This window comes from Dama dama, chromosome Y (genome assembly GCF_033118175.1).
Source record: "Dama dama isolate Ldn47 chromosome Y, ASM3311817v1, whole genome shotgun sequence".
Classification (NCBI taxonomy): Eukaryota; Metazoa; Chordata; class Mammalia; order Artiodactyla; family Cervidae; genus Dama; species Dama dama.
Genome location: NC_083715.1, coordinates 7,535,559 through 7,544,603, shown reverse-complemented (window position 1 = coordinate 7,544,603; position 9,045 = coordinate 7,535,559). Strand labels below are relative to the sequence as shown.

The window sequence follows — 9,045 nt, the reverse complement described above, 5'->3', positions numbered from 1 at the left end:
TTAGGAAGTAGTCTAATACAGCAAGCATCAAAAAGACAGATAATATCTTTAAGCTGAGCAACGAGGCAGCTTTTTGAAATCCCTGAAGTCCTGATCTGCCTTGCTTGTCAGGTCTTCTCCTCATGACCTTGTCATTGGTGAGATCTTGTGTGCTGGCTCCCAGCAGGAGGCTTTTTATACTGCAGTTCATGTGGTGTAAAGAGTTATATACAACTGAGTGACTGGCCCGTGACCCTTGTTCTGAGTGAACTGAAATAAATTATTGTTTTGTGAAGTGATTTGGGTTGATTATGCCATTTTTTTTTTTTTTTTTCCGGTTGTATTGTTGACTATATAAGTCACTTTCACATTTTCTCTAAAGATCCCTTTTGGTACTGAGTTGTCTTATATTTTTGCTTCTCTGAACAGCTTTTGATTTTTCCATCAATTTAGAAAGAGATACTTAGGTCCAGTAATCTCGGTGGTACAGGTTTCCCACTCAGTACTCGAAATGTATTCTTCCATTCCCTTCTGGCCGGCAGACTTTCTGCTGAAAGAGCAACTCTTAAGATATGGGGTTTCCTTTTTATGTGGCATGTTGCTTCTCCCTTATAACTTTTGATATTTTTTCTCTGTGTTTAACTTTTGCTAGTTTGATTAGTATGTGTCTTGAAATATTTCTCCTTGGGTTTGTCCGGTATGGGGCTGTTTGTGCCTCTTGAGCTTGTTTGTCTATTTCCTTTTCCTCATTTGGGAAACTTTCAACTCTAGTCCCTTCAAAAATTGTTCCCATAACATTCCTTCCTCTCTTCTTCTGGGATTCCTATAATTGGAATATTGATGCATTTAATATTGTCCCAGATATCTCTGAGAGTATCCTCTGTTCTTTTCCTTCTTTTTTTAGTTTATTCTGCTCTTTAGCAGTTTCTTCCTCCATTTTACTTTCCAGCTTACTGATTCCTTCTTCTGCTTCAGATAGTCTGCTATTGATTTATTTTAAAATGTTTCTGATTTCAATAGTTATGTTGTTTTTCTCTGTAAGTTTATTCTTCAATTCATCTAGGTATTTCTTCATTGATTTTTTTTTTTTTTTTTTTTTTTTTTTTTTTTTGTGGAAGAGAGGTTAGGACAAGTTCCTGGAAGGACTCACAGCCCTGCTCCGAAGCACTGTTATAGAAATACACTGCAACCCACACATGTGAGCATGAATCTAAATACACATGTATAATGATCTTAATTTTTCTAGTAGCCACGTTAAAAAAGCAAAAAGAGGGAATTTTCCTGGTGGTCCAGTGATTAAGACTTGGCATTTTCACTAATGGGGCCCAGGTTCAGTACTTGGTCCGGGAACTAAGATCCCACAAGCCACATGATATGTGGCTTGAAGAAAAAAACAAAAAACAATGTAAAAAGAATTTGGTGAAATTAATTTTAAAATCTTTTATTAAACCCAATTTATATAACCCATTATATATTTGTTTTCAAATTTTTAATCATCTTTACTATCATTTTTATCTGAATCCTTCTTCAGAAATATATATTTCCTCTTCAATTTTTTTTTTTTTTTTTGGACTTCTGTGTTTCTAGCTTGTTCCTTGTTTGTGCAGTATTTTTCTGACTTTTCATTATCTTTTTACCTTTTTTGTTTCATCTCTCTTTAATCGGCTTTAAAGTTTAATTCTTTCTTCCCTTTTTACTAAGGTCTATCCAGTGATTTGCATATAGTGCTTCTGGGTGAGATATGTGGTGAGTTATTCTTTGTTGTTTTTCCTGTGATGGGCAAGGCTGAGTAAGGTGGCAGTCCTCTCCGCTGATGATTGGCTTTTTATTTTTTTTTTGTTTGTTTGTTTTTTGGCTTAGGTCTACCTCACAGGGTGCAACTCATGTTAGGGTTGTGCTGGGTCTTGTGTTTAAGTGGTTTCCTATGTGTGTCTTCACAGTATTTGCTACCCTCGAGGGTTAGTTCTCTGGTAGTCTTGGATAGTGGAGTGAGTGCTAAGGGCTTGATCTACTGTCAGGAATGAAGATTCCACTAGAGGCTTGCTGTGGCTTTCAGACCATGAGAAAAGTTCAAAAGGAGACAACAAAGATAGACTCCAGTCAAATGGCAGTTACAAAATCAGGCTAGTAATAATGAAAATAATCAACATGCATATATACATGTGTATATATATATATATATATGTATATGTATATGTATATATATATATATATATATATATATATGTGTGTGTATATATATATATATATGTGTGTGTGTGTGTGTATGTTTATATATATTTGTATATATGTATACACATATAAGGAGACACACACCCATTACCAAAGTGAAAGTACAATAAACTTAAAATGTATATACATATATATTTATGTATATATATATATATATATATTTATACATATGTCCATATATATGTATCTATATGCCTATATATGTATATATATACCCACACAACCATTAGCCAACTGAAAGGAGTTCAATAAAAATAAAACACTGTAATCAAAACAACAAATAAAGAAAATCCATAATATAAGTGTTAAGAACAAAAGTATAGCCTACACTCGAAAGCAAAACTAAATTATTGTGCCAAGGGGGATCAAACTAATGAAAACAAAGCTAACAAATATATTAATAGGAAAGTAAAGAAGAGAAAGAAACTATTGATATGCAGATTTAAATAGAGGGAATTGAAGAAGACTTCTATATGTTAGAGATTAACTGCAAGGGGAAAAGAAAGGTAGGATAGGCAAACAAAGGAATAAGTGGGAAAATATAAAGTAGGTTGAAAAAATTTTAAATGAAAATTATAAAAAAGAGAAAAAAAGAGTGGAAGAAGAAGAAGAAAACAAACAAATCAACAAACAATTAAAAAAAAAAAAAAAAAAAAAACTTCAGCCAAATTGCCCAGTGTGGAGTCAGAGGTTTATAGCAACAATGAAATGACTGACTGAAATTACACATATACATATACAGCCATAAGGAAAATCAAGAGTCCAACAAAATAGGGTAAAATAGTTTAACCTGTCACACATAGAATATCAAAAATTACATCTACTGGAATATATTAATTAAGGACAAACAGAAACAAAACTGGGAAATAAAGACAATTGTGGAGTAAAGCAAAGAAAATAAACCTAAAAATACATTTATAGGAAAGGGAATGAAGAAGAGAAAGAACAGATATGCAAAGGTAAAAGAGGTAGAATAATGATATGTATATACATTACAGATTAACCAAAAGGGGAAAAGAAGCAGAGGATAGGCAAAGAAAGGAATAAATGTAGAAAACAATAAAAAATGATTAAAAATATTAAAGATATTTAAGGTTCAAAGGGGGGAACAAAAGGAAGAAGACTATAAAAACTAGAAAACAAAACAAAATTCCAGAGAGCAGCAAAAGAACAACATAGAGGCAGAGGTGTATAACAAAAATAAAAAGTGTGACCGAATATACACATACACATATACACCGTAAGAAACATCAAAACATTCCAAGGACTATAAAATGCATTAAACTGATCCAGCGAACAAAGGAAACCAAAAGTTGATCTACAATAACAAAATGCACTAAAGAACAAGCTGGAGAATGGAACTACAGCAAGCTCCTAGTTGGGGAATAAAGAAGTTAAAATAGAATGATCAAATATGTTGAGAGAATGGAAAGAGAGAATAGATATGCCATCTTAAACAGAGGTAGATAAAGATGATTAATATACAAAAAGGTAAACTACAAGTGCAAAAGCAGATTAGGAAAAACAAACAAAGAATGAATGTAGAAAAAAAAAATTAAGAGGTTGAAAATATTAAAGATAAAAATTAGAAGAAGCCTGAAGAAATAATAAAAGGAAAATTCTACAGAACTGCAACAGGCCAAGATAGAAGAAAGGTTTATAACAGGAACAAAAATGTGACAGAGGAAATTTAAAAAAAAAAAAAAAAAAAAAAGCTCAAAATCTTGATTTGATTTCATAGTGCCTATAAAATTGAAAACTACAACATTGGGGGTGAGAGTGTGAAGAAAGAGAGAAAAAAAAATCTAAAGGAATCTACGGAACAAGTCAAAAGAGATGAACAATAGATGTTTATCTTGGGTCATTGCTGTCAGTGTCCTTTTCCTCACTTGGATTCACAGTCCACCTCACCTCCCGACGATACCCTTCATCATTGTGCTGATCTCTGGACCTGCTGTGCGGGCAGCTCACAATCTAATCTGGTTCCACTCCTGTGTGTTCTTGCCTCCAAGATCCACAGGTATCATAACTAGTGCCTTTTCTTCTGTTGTTGTTGTTTGTTTGATTGATTGTTTGGAGGAGCTATCAATGACCTTTTCTATATTTCATAGACACAGTCTTGCTAGTTGATAGTGTGGATTTAATCTGCTTTTGGACTCCTGGTTGGAAGGTCCTGGGTCTACTTCCTTAGCTACACTGCCGCTGGGTTTCAATTGTGGTTTTGTTTCCATCTCTGCATGTGGTTTGTCCACTGGGATTTGCTCCTGAGATGGCCCTGGAGGCTATGGGTTTGCCCATGTGAGGGCCAGATGTGGAGGTGGTGTGTCTGCTTGGGTCACAGGGGTTCTGAAATCGTCAGGCCCTGAGGGGTTTGGTGATTAGCACAGCAGGTAATAGAGTGCTCTAGAAGGGTATGGAGATCAGTATTGAACAACAGGCTCCAGTATTCTCGCATGGAGAACCCCCTCCCAGATAGAGAGTCCTGCCACAGTCTACAGGGAAGAAAAGTGCCTGACAATACCGAAGAAGCCCTGAGATCAAAGATGCAAGAGTCTTTCGCAGTGGCAGCTCTGCCCGAGTGAGAGTTGAGCATGAAGGTGACACAGCTGCTTGGCTTGCGGGTACCCTGGCAGTGCCAAGTGTCCAGGGACTTGGACTGCTTCTACTGCAGAATTTATGGCCCTATCAGAATCTTTCCTTGAGCCTATCATTGCTGGCAATCAAAGGGCTCTTTATCTGGTATTTCTCCATAGTTCCATGCATTCAGGCACTTTGAGAGTTCTCTTGTCTGGGGTCCTTCTCTGTCATTGAGTGTGCCAGGCAAATAGAGGGCTGACCCCCATGCTGGGACCCTATTCTGTAGTTTGGATCATCAGTCACTTAAAGGAGCACCCTGGGTGGAGTCTTACTCACTAATTCAGTGATTCAAGTCCTCGATGAGCCAGCCTCTCTATTTTTCATTTGTGATGAACGCATGTGTGGAGCAAGAGGCTAGGCTGAGGGCTCCACCCCCTATATATGACTCAGCGATGTCACCTTCCTTCCAAGGCTGTCTGGCTCCCCACAAGCTTTTCCCACATAATCTCCTCATTTGAACACTCCATCAATTTGTCTCTAACCAGTAGACAGCAGACCATGGGCACGGATTTCTCCACAATCTTTATGAACCATATGCTATGGGCTGTACCTCCTACAGGACCTGTATCCCTCTCTGGGGTGTAAATGGCTATGCAAAGGACTGTCTCATTCTCATTCCATTTAGGCTGCCACAGACCAACTGTTTGACTCTTAGCCTGAAGTGTTTCTCCTCTGATCCAGACAGTTGCTCCCAGGGCTAGATCGGACACCTACTTCAGGGCTCCGACACACTGAGGGCAGGTCCAGGCCTACTAACACTCATGTTTCCCCCTAGTTCCTTCATCCTACTGATTTTTTGTGGTTCCATATATTATTTCCTGTGTTCAGGCAGTCCTGTCTGCTCTCAGCTGAGGTTCTTCAAGCACTTGTGTCTGAAGGTGTATTCCTGATGGAGTCTTGGATAGAGATGTACTCCCTGTACAGCCCCACCTGCACCAGCTCCGTCTCTCAAATTTTGACAATTAGAAATAAGACTGCTATGAACATTCATGTGTGTCCTAGGTGAGTAAGCAACCAGGGAACATGAGGAAGAGAGAACTTCATGGAAACCAATGGATATCCCACAAAGTCAATAAAGACTGTCTCCCAGGGGTACATCTCACGTTGGCTGAACCTGCTAGACAATTAGGAACACAGGGACTGTGGTGAAGCACACAACTCATTCCCCTATCCTCCAGAGCCAACAACCTCAATGAGAGAACTTAGGACCTAGATGGGTAGGCATGATTACTCAGTGTTTCCTCCAAGAAGCTGTAAGCTTGTGGTAGCTCTTCATGGAAATGAATTCCATCATGGTCTCAATTGTGAGGTAAAACACAAAGCAGGTTCTGACAAGAAGACAGGATGAGAAATTTGTGAAGGTGCATGTTGAGAAGACCTTTCCACATGACGCTCCCACACCACTGGGCAAGCTCCACCCGTTCCTTCCTGGAAATACTAATCAGCCACAGGTGATCACTTCCTTCTTGGGGTCATCCAGCACAACCCAAAGCATGCATTTATCTGCTTCATCCACAACACCATGTTAAAACGAAGCCTGGCTATTACACCTAGGGAGGTGACCATTAGTCCTCGAGTTGAAACAAGACAGTGCCAAGTGAAACAAGGGTAAATGGATGTATTCAGTGAATTCTCACAGCTTGAGGACAGGAGTTTCAGACTGGAGACTAGAAAACTGAGGAGAGCTAGATGAAGACTGGGAAAAGGAGGGGGGATGGAAAAGGTTTCTCATAAGTAACCCAGATTTGATTGGTCTTCAAGGTGCATTAACACCAATTGAAGGAGGAAAGTGAAATCATTCTCATTTCCACAGCCTAGTTATCATGGAGGGATTTGAGGCAAGATAACTAAAAGTAGATAATAATGTAACATGACAGAGAATTGAATGAAAGGCTGAAAACCAGCTGTGAGGCTCGGTTTGGAGGAGACACACTCTCCCTGCCATGTGACCAATCTGTGTTGGCTTAGAGAGATGAGGATGGCAGGTGAGATTGGTGGGCTCTCTAGGATCATAAAAAATGCCTCATTTCTCCCAACAAATCATCTGAGCTGCTTCCCATCCACCCTCAGAATTTTCAGGATGAGGCTTTGTGATACCAAGCCTCGTAGAGGGCTGCCATTGGCTAGGGAAGTGACTGACATAATAATCATAAGGGTGTGGCCACCTATGTATTGGCATGCTCAGGGGCTCTGGGGCAGACGACTGGGAGTCTCCAAAATGAATAAGGTGGCCTGGGTGGCCCTGCCCCATACCACACACCATGGCTTCTGAGGTTCTTTATGAGGTTGAAAGGATCCTTGATAAGAGGAAAAGCAACAAAGTGAAGACAGAGTATTTAGTTTGGTGGAAAAGCTACAACAGCCAGGACGACACCTGGGAGCCAGAGCAGCACCTGGAGAACTGCGAGGGGTATATCCTGCCACAGTGAGAAGCAGAAGGAGGGCACATTCTCCAGAACCAACCGGACCTCCGCAAACAATGGCCAGAAGTGGATCTCCACATCCACCAACAGCAGCTTCTACAAGGCTGCCCCCAAGGCCCTAGTGGTTGGTAAGGTGCAGGAGGCCAAGAGCAGCCTGCCGGTTACCGCCAGCCAGAAGTTCAGGAAGAGCCCCATGCCGGGCCTGGCCACCCGTAAGAACATGCACCTGGCCAGTCTGACATCAGGATCCTCGTGCCCAAGTGCCCCATCAATGGCAGCACCACAGTGCACGGCTTTCAGAATGAGAACCCCAAGAAGCTGGACCCCATGGAGCAGGGGCTGGAGGACACAGCGGCCACAGAGGTCGCGGTCGAGAAGCCAGGTAGGGGCCCTCTGGGCCCGATGATGGTGCAGGTGTGGAAGGGGAGCTGGCCGCGCACACACCAGCTGGTGCAGCAGGTATTGGCCCCACTTCGGTGACCACGACCACAATCTGGCTGTGAAGGGGAAAGGCACCTCCCCATTCATGTATGCCCTGATGGCGAAAAGGGATGACCTCCCTGCAAAGGTCAGTCACCAGTGTGATGGCCAGAAGAGGAAGTTCATCGAGGACAGGCGATAGTAGCCCTTTGAGAAGCTGCTGCGCTTGCACGTGCAGAAGACAGAGAGCGCCTCCAGGTACAGAGACATCATGGTCCAGAAGCAGAACGGCTTCACCCACATCCTGCTGTCCACCAATTCTTCCGAGAACAAATCGCTGAACCTGGAGGTCATGAAGGATCTGCAGAGCGCGTTGAGCACAGCCGGGGCCAACGGCAGCAAGCTGGTGTTTCTCAGCACTGTGGGCAGCTTCTTCTGCTGAGGCCTGGACTTCATTTACTTCATCTGGCACCTGACAGACGACCACAAGAGGGAGAGTGCCAGGATGGCAGAGGCCATCAGAAGCTTCGTGAACACCTTCATCCACTTCACGAAGCCTATTATCGTAGCCGTGAATGGCCCGGCCATTGGGCTAGGAGGATCCATCCTGCCTCTTTGTGACCTGGTCTGGGCCAACGAAAAGACATGGTTTCAGACGCCCTATACCACCTTCGGGCAGAGTCCAGATGGCGGTTCCACAGTCATGTTCCCCAAGATTATGGGAGGAGCATCTGCCATTGAAATGCTGTTCTGCGGGCGGAAGCTAAAGGCACAGGAGGCGTGTGGCAAAGGGCTGGTCTCCCGGGTGTTCTGGCCTGGGACTTTCACCCAAGAGCTCATGGTTCACATCATGGAGCTCCCCTCTTGCAACCACATCGTGCTGGAGGAATCCAAGTCCCTTGTGCACTGCAACATGAGTTTGGAGCTGGAGCAGGCCAACAAGCAAGGAGTGTGAGGTGCTGAAGAAGATCTGGGGCTCAGCGCAGGGCATGGACACCATGCTCAAGTAACTGCAGAGGAACATTGATGAGTTCTGATTTCCAGGCCTCCCGACCTCACCAGGCTACACTGAGCCAGACCTCACAGCCTGGGCCAAGCTTGCCCGGAACTCCCGCTGGGAAGCAGGACTTGAGACAGCCAAGCTATTTATTGCCAAGGAGTTTTGAAGTCGTGTAACTTCAAAATAAATAACTGTATAACTCCTTTGCCCATATGTCATTATTTTATGCTTTTTACACACACAAGTGTAAAAGTATAATGGTGAGCTCTGGGTTGCTCTTTCAGACTCTAATTATTGTATCTTCAGCTAGTACTGTCTAAAAAAAAAAAAAAAAAAAAAAAAAAAGGTGTGTTT

The 9,045-nt window shown here is 42.0% G+C and overlaps 1 pseudogene; it reads left to right on the top strand.

Annotated features, from left to right (window-relative positions):
* Positions 1 to 8,043: 8,043 nt before the first annotated feature.
* LOC133053665 (chromodomain Y-like protein) lies at positions 8,044 to 8,728 on the top strand (annotated as a pseudogene).
* Positions 8,729 to 9,045: the final 317 nt, after the last annotated feature.